Source organism: Hyla sarda, chromosome 1, assembly GCF_029499605.1.
Source record: "Hyla sarda isolate aHylSar1 chromosome 1, aHylSar1.hap1, whole genome shotgun sequence".
NCBI lineage: Eukaryota > Metazoa > Chordata > Amphibia > Anura > Hylidae > Hyla > Hyla sarda.
The window spans coordinates 535,876,291-535,894,498 of NC_079189.1; the positions used below are offsets into that span (position 1 = coordinate 535,876,291).

General features: G+C 42.5%; 1 protein-coding gene across 5 annotated transcripts in view; it reads right to left on the minus strand.

Annotated features, from left to right (window-relative positions):
- Window positions 1-18,208, minus strand: part of CCDC152 (coiled-coil domain containing 152) — a 100,558-nt gene that overhangs the window by 66,354 nt on the left and 15,996 nt on the right. Inside the window, exon 1 of one of the 5 annotated variants that reach the window (XM_056540796.1) lies at window positions 10,684-10,711. The exons of the other annotated variants lie outside the window; for them this stretch is intronic. The gene's annotated coding sequence lies outside the window, so the exon portion shown is untranslated. Of the gene's footprint in view, window positions 1-10,683; window positions 10,712-18,208 lie in introns of those variants that run through there. 5 annotated transcript variants of the gene reach the window in all.

The window sequence follows — 18,208 nt, forward strand, 5'->3', positions numbered from 1 at the left end:
CCAATCTCCAACTAGCCACTTCAGTGAAATTCCTGGGGTTCATTCTGCACTCTGTAGCGATAACAATTCATCTGACTCCCAAAAGAAAACTACGGGTACAGGATACAGCCCAATCTCTCTTAGTTCCCAAGAAGGTAACAATTCGCTATCTAATGAGAATATTGGGTCTAATGTCAGCAACCGGAGAGGCGGTGCCTTGGGCAATGTGGCACCTACGTCCGCTTCAGTCGGAAGTATTAGCCAAGGGGGATCACAGTCCAGTGGGACTAAATTCTGTGCACTCCCTGTCCCTTCAAGTCCGGTCCTCCCTGAGACAGTGGGTACACCTTCAGGACGGCAAGTCTTTGATCACACCCGTGTGGATCATACTTACCACAGAGGCATCCCTTGTTGGCTGGGGAGCTCACTTATTGGACATGAAATTCCAGGGGACCTGGTCTACCCGGGAGAAGATGCTATCGTCAAATCTCCTTGAAATGAGAACCATCAGATTGGCCCTATTCCATTTTGCACCTCAGATTCAAGGGAAGGCGGTAAGAGTTCAATCAGACAGCATGACAGCTGTAATGTACATCAACAAACAAGGAGGCACGAGGTCACAAAGTCTCCTCGTGCCTCGAGTTGAACCTCACCCCTTTTGTCGGCCGTTTATATTCGGGGAACTCACAATGTCATAGCAGACCACCTGAGCAGGGGTCTTCCAACTGGAGAGTGGTCTCTCCATCCAGACATCTTTCATCAGATCATGCTCAGGTGGGGTATGCCAGAGATCAATCTCATGGCAAAGAGGTTCCACGCCAAGGGGGAGAAATTCTGCCTCCTTTACAGGGAAGACAATCCTGTGGCGGTATACGCTCTCTCAATCCTGTGGAGGTTCAGGCTGGCCTACATCTTCCCTCCCTTTTCCTTGATTCTGAGGGTATTGATGGAAATCAGGCAGAGCCAAGCCTCTGTGATCATTCCATTACTGGCCCAAAAGAGCTTGGTTCATTCAACTCATTCAAATGAGTCAAGGTCAATTTTGGAGGCTTCCCTCAGAGCAAGCAATAGTGTCAGAGGACACTCACAGCTGCTCGAACCTACAAATGTTCAACCTGACAGCCTGGAGGTTGATCAGTCCTTTCCACACTTAGAAGGGCTTTCAGGGGCGGTCTTGAGCACTCCAGATCTGAAGCTACTACAAAAGCTTATGGAAGAATTTGGAAAATTTTCTCGTCATGGTGTCACTTGCGCCAACTAACCTCCAATAATCCTTGTTAGTTCCAAATCTGTGATAACTCCAATACACCTCTTCCCCCCCCCCCCACCGCTCTCAATACAGTAGCTCATCCAGATTTCTCATTAAGTCCTCACATGCTTATCCTGGCATCTGTAGCCAGAGAGGGGAAGTATACACAACAAGACTCTCATAGACTGCCATGGCCAGCCTTCACTCAAGAAAAACTTTATTGCAAAAGACCTCAGTAAAGAGGAGTGGATTCAAGCTCACCGCCGCTTGGTCTCTTCCCACCAGCCTGGCGCTGATCCCGGCAGCTGCTTCCCGGCCGGGAATTGCGCCCGGCGGCTTGCGTCTTCCGTCTCGCGGTAAGCCCGCTCACGTGATCCCCCAAGCTGCTTTGCACCGCTTGCGATTGCTTCCTCGCGATTTGGAACTAACAAGTGACCCCCCCTCCCCTATATCTCTATATCCCTTATAATCCTCCAGCTACCCCACCTCTATATGGATAATGTTGCTAAGAGTATATGTGAATATAATCTGCAGACTGCATGACTAATTATATAAGTTGATTACCTGATGTCGGATTAAAAAAAAAATGCTAAATGATGTCTGTATATGGATTTATAGGGTACGGAGGGGGGAAGAATTTTCAGCCACCCACAATGTTAAACAAAAACGTGTTAATTGAAGGCATCGGTAGAGAGGAGGAGGTGAATATTGAAAAGAACTGCTCCGTCTGAATCTATAAAATAACCCACTGAAGAAAGATGAGCTGGTGACTCTCTGTTAATGAATGGTGTATGATTTTTTGCAGGACGTATGCATTAAGATTTACAGCTTAGAGCCTACAGAATTGAACAACGGAACTGTAAGTCTATTACTTTTTAGAATTTTCAGGCCTCAAGGGTGGGAAAGGTAAGGAAATACCATGGACTTTTTGTTGCTTCTTCTCTGTGCAGGTGTTTTCCTTGGGTATAACATATAAAAGCCAAAACAAATTAATATGGCTCCCAAGATCCAGCCTAGGAGATCAGGCGGGAATGTTACAGGAGAAGCAGGCAATCACCTAAAGAAACAATAAAAACTAGAACACAGAGACATGGGGACAGCATGTATGGCTCTAGATACGCAGCCCTTCAGGAGGAAGGAGTAACAGAGGAGGGAGAGAGGGAAGATGTTAATAATTCTATACTAACTTCTATATTAAGGGGTGTGGAAAAAAATATTAAAGCACTAGAAGATTTAACAGTACAAGTGGGCAGTCTCAGCTCAGACATGAGTTTTATCCGTGAAGATATAAAAAAGGTGAAAGAAAGAGTGGGGAAAATAGAGAACATGGTGCCCCAGATGGACGGTAAACTACAAAGCATTGAGAAAGCTCAGGAAGAACTCACAAAGGAAAATAGTTTTTTAAAAAGGAAGATAGAAGATTTAGAGGACAGATCAAGGAGGGCTAATGTAAGAGTTATTGGCCTTCCGGCTAGCCATTGCCTTCTGCACAAAATGGCTAGCTGACATTTTTGGAGAACGGACCTTTTCAACTTATTATGTTATAGAAAGAGCTCACAGGATACCATATACCAAACCACCGTCCGGAGCTCTGCCAAGGACCTTACTGCTAAAATTTATGTGTGCTAAAGATAGAGACACCCTATTGAAATTATCAAGGGAGAGGGGAAAAATTAAGGTTGGGAGTGCGGGTGTCTTTTTTTATCCGGACTTTTCAAAAGAGACTCAAAGGAAAAGAATGGAGTATAGAGACATTAAGAAGAGATTGCATACTCTGAATATTGCTTTTTCATTGTTATTTCCAGCCCGTTTGAGGGTGGTTCATGATGGAAAAACACTAATTTTCCTTTCCTCAGTAGAGGCGGGAAGATAGATGGAAAGTCAGGGGTTGTAAAGTTTTGAAAAGATTATTAACCCCTTTTGGCCTTAAAGGGGTACTCCGCCCCTAGACATCTTATCCCCTATCCAAAGGATAGGGGATAAGATGTCAGATCGCCGCGGTCCCGCTGCTGGGGACCCCCGGGATCCCCGCTGCGGCACTGCGCTATCATTACAGCACAGAGCGAGTTCGCTCTGGGCGTAATGACGGGCGATACGGGGGACGGAGCAGCGTGACGTCATGGCTCCGCCCCTCGTGACATCACGGCCCATCCCCTTAATGCAAGTCTATGGGAGGGGGCGTGACGACCGCCACGCCCCCTCCCATAGACTTGTATTGAAAGGGGCGGGCCATGATGTCACGAGGGGCGGAGCCGTGACGTAACGATGCTCCGGCCCCTGTACTGCCCATCATTACGTGCAGAGCGAACTTGCTCTGCGCAGTAATGATAGCACGGTGCCGCAGCGGGGATCCCAGGGGTCCCCAGCAGCGGGACCGCGGCGATCTCACATCTTATCCCCTGTCCTTTGGATAGGGGATAAGATTTCTAGGGGCGGAGTACCGCTTTAAGGACAATTTAATTTTTACGTTTTCATTTTTTCCTCCTCGCCTTCTAAAAATCATAACTCTTTTATATTTTCATCCACAGACTAGTATGAGGGCTTGTTTTTTGCGCAACCAGTTGTCCTTTGTAATGACATAACTCATCATATCATAAAATGTATGTCGCAACCAAAAAACACTATTTTTGTGGGGAAATGAAAAAGAAAAACACAATTTTGCTAATTTTGGAAGGTTTCGTTTTCACACCGTACAATTTACGGTAAAAATGACGTGTGTTCTTTATTCTGAGGGTCAATACGATTAAAATGATAGCCATTATTACATACTTTTCTATTATTGTTGTGCTTAAAAAAAATCACAAACTTTTTAACCAAATTAGTACGTTTATAATCCGTTTATTTTGATGACCTCTAACTTTTTTATTTTTCCGTATAAGTGGCGGTATGAGGGCAAATTTTTTGCGCCATGATCTGTACTTTTTTTTGATACCACATTTGCATATAAAAAACTTTTAATACATTTTTTATAATTTTTTTAAAATAAAATGTATTAAAAAAGTAGCAATTTTGGACTTTTTTTTTTTACGTTCACGGCGTTCAACGTATGGGATCATTAACATTTTATTTTAATAGTTCGGACATTTATGCACGCGGCGATACCAAATATGTCTATTGAATTATTTTTTTTACGCTTTTTGGGGGTAAAATAGGAAAAAACGGACGTTTTACTTTTTTATTGGGGGAGGGGATTTTTCACTTTTTTTTTACTTTGACTTTTACATTTTTTTACATTTTTCTTTACACTTGAATAGTCCCCATAGGGAACTATTCATAGCAATACCATGATTGCTAATACTGATCTGTTCTATGTATAGGACATAGAACAGATCAGTGTTATCGGTCATCTTCTGCTCTGGTCTGCTCGATCTCAGACCAGGGCAGGAGACGCCGGGAGCTGGAAGGAGGAAGGTGAGGGGACCTCCGTGCAGCGTTCTGAATGGACGCTGCGGGGATCCGATCATTCATTTAAATCACGCACTGCCGCAGATTCCGGGATCTGTATTGATCCCGGCACCTGAGGGGTTAATGGCGGACGCCCGCGAGATCGCGGGCGTCGGCCATTGCCGGCGGGTCCCTGGCTGCGATCAGCAGCCGGGATCAGCCGCGCATGACACGGGCATCGCTCCGATGCCCGCGGTTATGCACAGGACGTAAATGTACGTCCTGGTGCGTTAAGTACCACCGCACCAGGACGTACATTTACATCTTGCATTCTTAAGGGGTTAATTATATTTTAAAAAAAAAAAGGCGGGGTGGAGGGGTGAGGGAGAAGTGGAGGAGTTAAGTGAATAGTGAAGGGATCCGTGGATAGAAGCGGATTGATGTGGGGGATAGGGTGGAAGAGGGGTGGGAAGACAGCCTGGAAATCGGTTAGAAGTGGAGATGATGGAGTAAAAGTGTTTGGAGACCCAGGGTAGCCAAAGAGGTAAAGTGCTAGTATGGAATATTAGAGGTATTAAGGAGAGAAAGAAAAGAGTAGCTATCATGGATAGGGTTAAAAATTATCTACCTGCAGTGGTATGTTTGTTAGAAACACATTTAACAAAAGAATCTGTCCATTTAATTAAAAAGAAATGGTCGGCTCAGGAATTCCACTCGTTTGGAACAAACTACTCATCAGGGGTCTCGGTGTTGATTCACGGTAAAATGAATATGCAGGTTAAAAGTGCTTGCTGTGATGATAGAGGGAGATTTGTTTTTCTCCACGTAGTGTGGAATATGGTACAAGTTATTCTTGCATTTGTTTATATTCCTTCCCCTTTCAAAACAGAGGTATTGGTTAATCTGGTGAACTTCTTAAGTGATAAAAATTACAAAGATTTATACATTATGGGGGACTTTAACTCGGTAATGGATAACAAAAGGGACCGGAGAGGAGGAGTAATGAGGGAGGGGAGGAATATCCTGGCAGACTTTTGTGAAGAAGTAGGATGGAGAGATGTATGGAGAAACCTGAATCCTTTGCGAGAAAATTTTTCCTGTTTCAATCTGAGCCATAAAACTGCATCACGCATCGATATGATTCTGACCAATGATAGTGGAGCAAGGGGTATTAAAAAAATTGTTTATGAACCCAAGGGCCTGTCTGATCACTCCATGGTGGTCTATAGTTTTGGTTGTGAAGATCAGGTTCCCCCCCAGAACAAGAATAGAAATATTAATCCGCATTGGTTTGAGGTGGAAGACGTGACAAAGGGTATAGAGGAGGAGATTAAATGGTTTTGGGCCACTAATAAAGGTTCTGCCGATATATTTATGGTTTGGGATGCTATGAAAGCATATCTGAGGGGGATTTTGATCCGAAATATTACCCAGTTTAGGAGGAAAGTAAGGAGGAAAGAAGACAATTTGGTAGATCAGATTAAAAAATTAGAGGAAGTTTATGCAAAGGACGTCCGAAATGAGAATTGGGAAAAACTGGAACAAGCTCAAAAAGAATATAAAGAGCTAGTGCTTGAGAAGGCACAACATAGGATTTTTTTCTGGGGACAAAAACGGTATGTGGAAGGGGGGAAATCCAATAAGTGGCTCTCTGGTATAATAAAAAATCAAAGGGAAAATACGGAAATTACTAATTTAGAAAATAAGCAGGGAATGATAGTAACAGATCAAGAGGAGATAAGGAATATAGCGATGGAGTACTATCAAACATTATATGAATCTGAGGGGGGAAAATCAGAATCGGAGATTAAAACATTCTTACAAAATTTAGCTCTACCAAGTTTAAATGAGGAGGGGAAGAGGAAGATGAATGAGGGGATCAGCTTGGGGGAAGTCCAAGAAGCATTGAGAACATGCGCGGGGAATTCTGCCCCAGGGTCTGATGGGTTCTCATTTGATTTTTACAAGAGATTTCATGGGTCTCTGTTACCCTGCTTGTTGGAGATTATTAATGAATCCTTGGAAAGAGGAGCTATGACCCCTTCGATGTCTGAAGCAGTGATAATATTGATCCCCAAGAAGGGGGGGGGGACAGGGAAAAGATTGAGAATTATCGACCTATATCACTATTGAATACGGATTACAACATTTTTGCAAAGATATGGGCAGGAAGATTAAAAAAGGTTTTGGGTGAGATTGTAGGGGAAAAACAGAGGGGTTTTATGGTAGGTAGGAATATGTTTGCTAATATACACAGGACATTCCTTAATATTCAAACACGTGGAGGGGACCCCCGCTCCATTCTGTCTTTGGACGTTAACAAAGCGTTCGACAGGGTGGAGTGGGGCTTCCTCTTTGGGGTGGTGGAAAGATTTAGTTTGGGCACTTTATTCTTAAAAGCTATAAAAACGGTTTACTCAGCTCCTATAGCATAAATTTGTATTAATGGGAAATTTTCTAATACGATATTTTTAAAAAGAGGTTCAAGACAGGGATGTCCGCTATCACCTTTATTATTTGCACTCTTTATAGAGCCACTAGCAGTTATGGTTAGGAACACAGAGGTCTTTCAGGGGTTTGGGGTACAAGGGGATAGAGAAAGAATGCTATTATATGCCGATGATGTGCTTTTGTTTGTTAGGAATCCGGTAGAGAAAGTACAGGAAGGGATTAGGTTGGTGGAAAAATTTGGATGTTTCTCAGGAATGAAAATTAATTGGCAGAAGTCCGGTCTTATGCCTTTGGATGTAGAAATTGAGGTCCCTATTGGCCTTGTAAACGTACTAAGAGTTATTGATAGTTTGGAATATTTGGGTATTAAGATCTCTAGCGCTGTCTCGGATTTTGAGAGATTAAATTTGGTACCTCTGATGGGGAAGGTAAGGGGAAAGATAAATACATGGAGGAAAATGAGATTAGGAATGGCAGATAGAATAGGACTGCTGAGAATGGTATTACTCCCCATGATAACGCATTATTTGAGAGCTTCTCCCATATGGATTAAAAATACTTGGTTTAAAAAATTGGAAAGTATATTAAATAATCTTATATGGGGTGGAAAAAGAGTTAGGATCAAGAGTCAATATCTGTACCATCCCTTAGAGGAAGGAGGGCTGGGTCTCCCTAATTTTCATCAATATTTCATAGCATCCCAATTAACATTGGTTATTCAAGAGCAACAAACATTGTTGGATTATTTGGAAAGGGGGTGTAAGAAATACGGGTCCATATGGGAGTGGTTGGAGAGTGGGAGTTTGAAGAAGGGCGTAGAAGAGGAGAACATAGCTAAAGAATTATTGGTACAAGTATGGGATAGCATGAAGTCAGCAACAGGGATAACAAGTAGTGTGTGGTGTACCCCCATATGGGAAAATGAGAACTTCCCAGAAATAAAGAAAATCGCAGAATATTTGAATTGGGAAGATAAAGGAATTAGGAGCAGGTTTGCACAAATGGGAAGATAATAGATTGGGAGTGTCTGAGTGAACGCTTTAATTTAAAAAATAGTAATTATTTTGGTTATGTACAGTTAAAGGATGCCTTGGGACAAGAAGAAATGAAAGAAAAATTAAAGGTAGGGTGTTATCACATTACAGAATATATTAAAAATGCACAGGGGGGGGGAAAGAAAATAATGAGTACACTATATGTTAGGTCAGAAGGGTTGGGAGGACGTAGTAAAGCGGTTAGGACAGGCACTTGATATAGGTGGAATTTCAGAAGAAGAGTGGAAATTGGTGTTAAAGAATATTAGAAGAACAACGATTAATATAGTATATCGGGCACAGTACTCACCGCAATTTCTTTATAAAATTAATGTTAGGGAGAATGCACAATGCCCCAAGTGTGGGTTTGAGGGAGGTAATTGGTTACACATGATATGAAAATTTTGGAGTGTGGTGTTTGAAACTATTAAAGTTAGAATAGGTGTGGTATTGCTCTTTGAACCTAACGTTGCAATTTATGGACTAGAGATAGTGGGAACTAAGCATACAGATCTTATACTTGGAATATTAGGAGTGGCAAAGAATTTGATTCTCAGGAAATGGTTGGCCCCAGCGGTTCCATCAAGGGAAGAATGGTTAGGAGGTATAAATAAGGTTAGAACTTATGAGTTGTTGCTGTTTAAGGACAGTGAAAGAAATAAAAAAAATCGAGAATAAATGGCTACCCTGGGAGAAAGGAGATAGTGAAAAGGAGAAAAGAGTAAGAGAGGAGTAGGGAAAGGAAGGAAGTTAATGGATTTCGAGCAGGCTGTCTTAAGGGGAGGGAGGGAAAAGGCTTTGGTTTTGATAATGCTGTAAGTAATAATGGATTTTGTATGTATTAAATTTAAATTAAAAACAAAACAAAAAAAAAAACCTCCAATAATCCTTCCATTCCTACCATTCTTCAATTCCTGCAAGACAGATTGAACAAAGGATTATCATCTTCCACCCTTAAAGTGCAAGTTTCTGCTATTTTGGCCTCCCTCAATAGGTCTCTTTCTCAAGACCCACTAATTAGAAGATTCCTGAAAGGAGCTTCTAGAATTAAGCCTACAACAATCCAACCTATCCCTGCATGGGATTTATCAGTCGCGTTCAGGGGGTTATCACCTCCCCCCTTTGAGCCTTTAGAGGAGGTGGATCTAAAGTTTCCTACACTCAAAGTTACCTTTTTGTTGGCCATCACCTCTGCAAAATGAGTCGGAGAACTCCAAGCCTTTTCTGCCTTTGAGCCCAACATTCAGTTCCTCCCGGACAGGGTTCTTCTTAAGTTTTTGCTTACTTTTATTCCTAAAGTGCCAACTTTTACTAACATCAACCAGGTTATTTCTCTTCCTGTGTTAGCTCCTCGACCTCCCGAGATGTCTCAGGATTTACCTGGATCGATCCAAGGAATTCCGTAAGGATGAAAACCTTCTTATCTTTTTTTCTAGTGTCCGTAAAGGACACAAGGCTTCCAAACTAACTATTAGTCGCTGGATAAAGGAAGCTATTCGGGAGTCTCATGTTTCTCAGGGTCTGGAGCCCCCTGACTTTGTCAAAGCTCACTCTACTAGAGCAGTAGCTACTTCTTTTGCAGAGAGAAGCTCGATTCCTTTGGAACTCTGGTTAGGACGTAAGGGAATCGTTAATTTCTAACGATAATTTGTTTTCCATTAGTGCTAACAGTGGCACAACAATCCCTCCCTTATTCCTTTTTCTTTCCTTCTTGCTAATACACAAGGGGCGGGGGCATTCTTCCCCTATAAGTATGGGGGGTGGGAGGGTCTAATTACATATTTAATTAAGAGGTTGTCAATAAAATTTCCACCGGTCCTAGCCAGTCCACAAGGGCAGAATACCCTATCTGTGCCACTGTTAGGACTAAGGGAAAACAAATTATCGTTTCACTCAGCACAAAATCTGCTGCACATTGGGAAACATGCTGCGTATTCTCCTATGAGCAGACACGCAGACTTCTACACGGCAGCCCTGTATCTGCAGAGATGTTTGGGGGCAGGGCAAGCGCCGACGTGATTGTCACCGGGTCATGTGATGACCAGTCTGAATTACAGAAAATCGCATTGTTTAATCTGTCATAAGAAAGTTCTGGGTCAGCTTACTTCCTGTCAACTACAGGATGACGTCATCACCTATTAGATCACTCCTGCTAGCTCACAAACCCCTTCCAGCTCTATCTGTTTACTATTGCTGCAGTTATCTCCATAGGATCAGTATATGTAATACATAAACACCTCTCCTGAAGCTGTGTTTTTTGCTACATGTTTTCAGTTTTTGCAGTCATTTTTCCAAAAATCGCAGCAAAAGAAGGTGCTATTTTACAGCAATTGTGCAAATTAGTAAAAACAAAATTTCCTTTTTACAATTTATGTAAATTTCAGCAAATTTCTGCTGCAGTGCAGTAAAAAGTGTGAAAAATTCAGTAAAAGTTCAACATGCGAACAGAGCCTAAAGCCTTCAGATCTTCACAAAATATCTAAATTATGATTAAAGGTCAAGTCACTTTCACCTCATGACAATACTTTTCAAAAAAACGCACCTTGAATGAGAAAGTGCTTAAAACTGCTCATAATGTGAACTGACCTCAACCTGCTTATGAGTCTCCAGCACAAAGCAGCCAGCCTGATTTCAGGTACAGTGATCAAACTCCACACCCTCTCTCTGAAAAATCTGAGGATTCATGGGAAATGTAGGTAGCATTAGGAAATAATATCGGTGATGAAATTGCAAACTAGCATGGCTGCAAACCCATCAGATGAAACAAGTAAGCACAAAGGATAAAAATAAATAAAAAATAAAAAAAACACAGAAAATGGGACAAAAATTATTCAAATTAAAGAAAAGAAGCCATACATACTGGTACCTATTCCCACCATAATGTAGACCGGCTCTTAAGAGCCCTTAAACTTAAACTGGCAGCAAATTTATCCGCACTAAACTCAAAACACAGGGTTATAGTGCTGGTTAACAATATTAAAAACAGATATAACTTACTCTGATCATTGCCACCATTCAGGAAATACAAGTATTTGGGTCCACTGCTAAATGTTGCCCTTTGAGCAATGCAATGGAGGTGGGAGCCATCATACAGAGGCTTTCTGCTTCCAACCCCTCTGCTCCATTTTGCTTGCTCATAGGTGTTACGCACCTGGGTGGAGGCTGTCACGGAGCTGGAAGTGGATCCTCCACCTGTATGGCTGATGACTCGGACCGTATTGGAGAGCAGAGTCTAAGGTGCCGCTGGTTTTCACCAGAGCCCGCTGCAAGGCAGGATGGGCTTGCTGCGGCAGGCGACACCCAGGTCACTATCCCCGACATGGCTCGACCACACAGGTAACTGGGCAAGGCGAGGTACAGAAGGATGAGGCTGTAGCGTAGTCAAATATAGCAAAAGGTCAAGGCAGGCGGCAAAGGTTCGTAGTCAAAAAACTTAGCAGGAAGGTCTGGATACAGTGGATTGGCAAACAGGCAATGGGTACACTTTCTCTCAGGCAAATGGCACTATCTTATAAAGTCCCTGCACCTCCGACAGGGAAGTGTGGGAGGTGCAGGGACTTTATAAGGTAGTGTCAGGTGCAAACAGTAATTATGGGCGTACTGGCCCTTTAAATCTCAGAGCTCATCACACTCGCGCCCTAGGAGACGGGGACGCGTGACGGAGCCGAGACACAGGAGCGGAAGCGGCAGCAGTACAGGGTGAGTGACGGGCCGGATTCGCATGCGGGCGCATCCTGTGATGCGCATGCCGGCCCCACCGGGAGTAGGGACAATGCGCTCACGGACGACATGTGTGTAACAATAGGCCCACATTTACTAAGAGTGAAGTATAGGTTTCTTTGTGGGTTTTAATTCCCTACAATTTTTCCCACGGTTATTTACTAAGGTTCTCCTACATTTTCCACTTTCCCTACATTTTTCTTTTTTATCACATGCTCTGATCTGTCGGTTTTTCCTCAGCTGAAATTCAAATTTTTTGTGGAAACCTTAGTAAATATGTTGGGTTTTTGTGAAAATGTCGGGAACACAACCCTTTTTCCGACGGCCATTCCCCTTTTTTCATTATTATTATTTTTTTGTAAAATGGAGCGTTAGTCGTTTTTTTTTTCAATTTTGCCGCAAATTCTGGGGATACAAAAACAAAACATGTCGAGTTTGCAATAGTAAATGAGGGCCATAGTGCGCTCACACAGATAAAGGGTCCCCTTTGAATATTTATGAGGTGGGCTGGCACATGGGAGTAGAGAGGAAGGAGACAGGAAATCTTTATAAACCAGCTCTCTACTCCAGTGTGCAAAGGACTAACATTTAACATCTTTAGGATGCCGGGCGTATGCATACTCCCTGCATCCCGAGTCCTTAAGGACGTGGGGCGTATACATACGCCCTTGGGAATTCTGGTCCCCGCCGCTAGCCGGTTGGGGACCAGACCGGGATTCCTGCTGAAATCATTCAGCAGGCATCCCAGCACATCGCCCAGGGGGGTCCTGAGACCACCCCCATGTTGGCAATCGCAGAAAATCACATGTCAATTCAGACATGCTATTCCGGGCTGATCGGGTCTCTGGTGACCTGATCACCCAGAAAATAGGGATGATCAGTGACAGCCCCAATCATCCTGAGGGCTAGGAGTGAGGTTGCAGTGCTGCGATCTCCTCCTATCCCCTGCCATTGGTTAGAACTGATTCTGACCAATGGCAGCGCAGGACAGTGGTTTGCCATGACAACCCCCCCCCCCATTCTGCCCACCCCTGGATGTCGTGGGGAAAAGATGGAGGCCGGTACCTGGAGGAGAAGATGCCTGGGGACCCCCAATCGTCGCTGGAGACAGGCACAGGTAGAGAAACCACGTTGGGGGTGGGGGGGGGGGGGGGGTAATGAAAGTGAAAGTAAAGTGATCTTTACTGTGGCAAGCACTAGGAAGGCCAAACTGCAACTCCCAGCATGCCCGGACAGCCAAAGGAGTTGTAGTTTTGCAAAATCTGGAGGGTCACAGTCACTGTTACAGTGGTGCCCAAACGGTAGCCCTCCAGATTTTGCCAAACTACAACTCTCAGCATGCCTAGACTGCCCAGGCATGCTGGGAGTTGTAGTTCTGTAACATCTGTCTCTTCAGAATTTACAATATTCATGACATTTTTGAAAATTGCTGCTCTACTTTGAAGCCCTCTAATTTTTTCAAAAAGCAAAAATATGTCCATTTTATGATGCCAACATAAAGTAGACATATTGTATTTGTGAATAAAAATAAAATTTATTGGGAATATCCATTTTCCTTACAAGTAGAGAGCTTCAAAGTTAGAAACATTTTTCAAAATTTTCATGAAATTTTAGGATTTTTCACCAAAAAAGGATGCAACTAACGCCGAAAATTTACCACCAAAATAAAGTAGAATATGTCACGAAAAAACAATCTCAGAATCAGAATATTCGGTAAAAGCATTTTCGCGTTATTAATTCATAAAGCAACGGTGGTCAGAATTGCGAAAAAAGGGATCAGTCCTTAAGGTGAAAAAGGGCTGGGTCCTTAAGGGGTTAAGCAACAAACCCTAAGGCTAGGTTCAGACGACGGAATCTCTGGGCAGAAAATATAATAGACTGCAATGTGTTCTGCAAGTATTTCTGCCTGAAGAAAGAGCAACGCCATTCTTCAGGCAAAAATTTCCAAGCGGATTTTCCGCTCACAAATTCCGCCTCACAAAACCCATTCACTATAGTATACATTTTAACAAGCGAAATTCCATAGTCTGAACCTAGCCTTATACTCCTGAACGGAAGCACCGATCTGAGTAAGTTATATCTAATTTTTATCCAGTTCACCTGCACTATAATCCACTATAATCCTATGTATTGCATTTAGTGCAGGTAAACCAGCTGTCTGTTACCCTTAAAAGGGGTACTCCGGTGGAAGAAGTTTGAAAGTTTAACAGATTTGTAAATTACTTCAGATTTACAGATTTGTAAATTACAGATTTGTAAATTATTATATAAAAATCTTAATCCTTCTAGTACTTATCAGCTGCTGTATGCTCCAGAGGAAGTTGTATAGTTCTTTCTGCCTGACCACAGTTCTCTCTGCTGACAACTGTCCAGAGCAGGAGAGGTTTGCTATGGGGATTTGCTCCTGCTCCGGACAGTTCCTGACACGGACAGGTGGAGGTTGCAGCAGAGAGCACTGTGGTCAGACTGAAAATAACTATACAACTTGCTGTGGAGCATACAGCAGCTGATAAGTACTGGAAGGATTAAGATTTTTAAATAGAAGTAATTTACAAATCTGTTTAACTTTTTGACACCAGTTGATTTAAAAAAAAATGTGTTCTCCACCGGAGTACCCCTTTAAGGAAATAACTGCTATTCTGGTGTAAACCTTCTAAAGTGATCCATTTTGAATCAATGCCCTAGTCAATAGGCATAACCAAGGTCAAGCTGCAAGTCACTTCTTTCTGCAATAAAGGATGCAAAATTCACATTTTATGAACTACGGCAAAGGGAAAGGGGTGCAGATTTTATGTAGTGTTCATACAGAGCTCAACAATGAAAAAAGTTGAACAAGGCCTTATATAATGTCTGCATTATACACTATAAAAGCCTGATCATTGTGGTTCACCTACCAACCCTTAGAACCTCAGTGCCTGGTACCCTGTAGGCAGCACTAGCAGGGTACAGGAGGCTGCACATGTACAGTTGCTGTATCTTGGTACCCGTGTCCCAGCTGCTGTACGTTGTTGTATGGCTGAGGTGTCTTTCTCCAAATATTTGAATCTTTAAGGCTAAGTTTCTACTTGTTTTTTTGTCCTGTGTTTTTTTGGTTTGAAAAAAACGCAAGAAAAAACGGCAGTGCAATTTTTATGCGTCTGGCATTTTTTCTGGCGTTTTTTCATTTGTGTGGAAATTGCACCTTAGCAGTTTTTTATGGTACCCAAAATTTGTTGGGTACAAAAAAAAAAAAAAGGATGCAGTAGTGATGGAAATTTTTTTATTTAATGAAATTTGTATATTTTATAACAAAAATTGTATTATTTTTTAATAAAGTGTGTGTGTTTCACTTTTTTTCTCTATGTTTTACATTTTTTAGTCAGTACTACTACTCCCAGCATGGAACAGACTGTTTCATGATGGGAGTAGTAGTACCTGTATTAACCCCTTGGGGACGGAGCCCATTATGACCCTAAGGATGGGAGCATTTTTTGCAAATCTGACCACTGTCACTTTAAGCATTAATAACTCTGGAATGCTTTTACTTATAAATTTGATTCCGAGATTGTTTTTTTGTGACATATTCTACTTTATGTTAGTGGTAAATTTTTGGCGATACTTGCATCCTTTCTTGGTGAAAAATTAAAAAATTTCATGAAAAATGTGAAAATTTTGCATTTTTCTAACTTTGAAGCTCTCTGCTTATAAGGAATATGGATATTCCAAATAAATTATATATTGATTCACATATACAATATGTCTACTTTATGTTTGCATCATAAAATTGATGAGTTTTTACTTTTGGAAGACACCAGAGGGCTTCAAAGTTCAGCAAAAATTTTCCAATTTTTCGCAAAATTTTCAAAATCGGAATTTTTCAGGGACCAGTTCAGGTTTGAAGTGGATTTGAAGGGTCTTCTGGTTAGAAATACCCCATAAATGACCCCATTATAAAAACTGCACCCCTCAAAGTATTCAAAATGACATTCAGTAAGTGTTTTAACCCTTTAGGTGTTTCACAGGAATAGCAGCAAAGTGAAGGAGAAAATTCTAAATCTTCATTTTTTTACACTGGCATGTTCTTGTAGACCCAGTTTTTGAATTTTTACAAGGGGTAAAAGGAAAAAAATCCTCTTAAAATTTGTAACCCAATTTCTCTCGAGTAAGAAAATACCTCATATGTGTATGTCAAGTGTTCGGCGGGTGCACTAGAGGGCTCAGAAGCGAAGGAGCAACAATGGGATTTAGGAGAGTGAGTTTTTCTGAAATGGTTTTTGGGGGGCATGTCCCATTTAGGAAGCCCCTATGGTGCCAGGACAGCAAAAACCCCCACATTGCACACTATTATGGAAACGACACCCCTCACGGAACGTAACAAGGGGTACGGTGAGCCTTAACACCCCACAGGTGTTTGACAACTTTTTGTTAAAGTCGGATGTGTAAATGAAAAAAAAATATTTTTCCACTAAAATGCTGGTTTTTCCCCAAATTTTACTTTTTTTACAAAGGGTAATAGGAGAAAATGCCCCCCAAAATTTGTAACCCCATTTCTTCTGAGTATGGAAATACCCCATGTTTGGACGTCAAGTGCACTGCGAGCGAACTTCAATGCTCAGAAGAGAAGGAGCGCCATTGAGCTTTTAGAGAGATAATTTGTTTGGAATGGAAGTCGGGGGCCATGTGCATTTACAAAGCCCCCCGTGGTGCCAGAACAGTGGTCCCCCCCACATGTGACCCCATTTTGGAAACTACACCCCTCACGGAATGTAATAAGGGGTACAGTGAGCATTTACACCCCACTGGCGTTTGACAGATGTTTGGAACAGTGGGATGTGCAAACAAAAAAATTAAATTTTTCATTTTCACTGACCACTGTTCCAAAAATCTGTCAGACCCCTGTGGGGCGTAAATGCTCACTGTACCCCTTATTACATTCCGTGAGGGGTGTAGTTTCCAAAATGGCGTCACATGTGGGTATTTATTTTTTTGCATTTATGTCAGAACAGCTGTAAAATCAGCCACCCCTGTGCAAATCACCAATTTTGGCCTCAAATGTACATGGTGCGCTCTCACTCCTGAACCTTGTTGTGCGCCCGCAGAGCATTTTACGCCCACATATGGGGTATCTCCGTACTCAGGAGAAATTGCGTTACAAATTTTGGGGGTCTTTTTTTCCTTTTACCTCTTGTGAAAATAAAAAGTAAAGGGCAACACCAGCATGTTAGTGTAAAATATTTTTTTTTTTACACTAACACGCTGGTGTAGACCCCAACTTTTCCTTTTCATAAGGGGTAAAAGGAGAAAAAGCCCCCCAAAATTTGTAGTGCAATTTCTCCCGAGTACGGAAATACCCCATATGTGGCCCTAAACTGTTTCTTTGAAATACGACAGGGCTCCAAAGTGAGAGAGCACCATGTGCATTTGAGGACTAAATTAGGGATTGCATAGGGGTGGACATAGGGGTATTCTACGCCAGTGATTCCCAAACAGGGTGCCTCCAGCTGTTGCTAAACTCCCAGCATGCCTGGACAGTCAGTGGCTGTCCGGAAATGCTGGGAGTTGTTGTTTTGCAACAGCTGGAGGCTCCATTTTGGAAACACTGCTGTACAATACGTTTTTCATTTTTATTGGGGGGGACAGTGTAAGGGGGTGTATATGTAATGTTTTATTCCTTATTAGGTGTTAGTGTAGTGTAGTGTTTTTAGGGTACATTCACACTGGCGGGTTACGGTGAGTTTCCCGCTAGGAATTTGCGCTGCGGCGAAAAATTTGCCGCAGCTCATACTTGAAGCAGGAAACTTGCTGTAAACCCGCCCGTGTGAATGTACCCTGTACGTTCACATGGGGGGGGCAAACCTCCAGCTGTTTCAAAACTACAACTCCCAGCATGCACGGTCTGTCAGTACATGCTGGGAGTTGTAGTTTTGATAACAGCTGGAGGCACGCTGGTTGGAAAACCTTCAGTTAGGTTCTGTTACCTAACTCAGTATTTTCCAACCAGTGAGCCTCCAGCTGTTGCAAAACTACAACTCCCAGCATGCACGGTCTGTCAGTACATGCTGGGAGTTGTAGTTTTGAAACAGCTGGAGGCACACTGGTTGGAAGATACTGAGTTGGGTTCTGTTACCTAACTCAGTATTTTCCAACCAGTGTGCCTCCAGCTATTGCAAAACTACAATTCCCAGCATGTCTGATCACAGAAGGGCATGCTGGGAGATGTAGTTATGCAACAGCTGGAGGTACGCAACTACAACTCCCAGCATGCCGAGACAGCTATTTTCTGTGTGGGCATGCTGGAATTTGTAGTTTTGCAACATCTGGAGTGCTACAATTTAGAGACCACTGAACAGTGATCTCCAAACTGTTGACCTCCAGATGTTGCAAAACTACAACTCCCAGCATGCCCAGACAG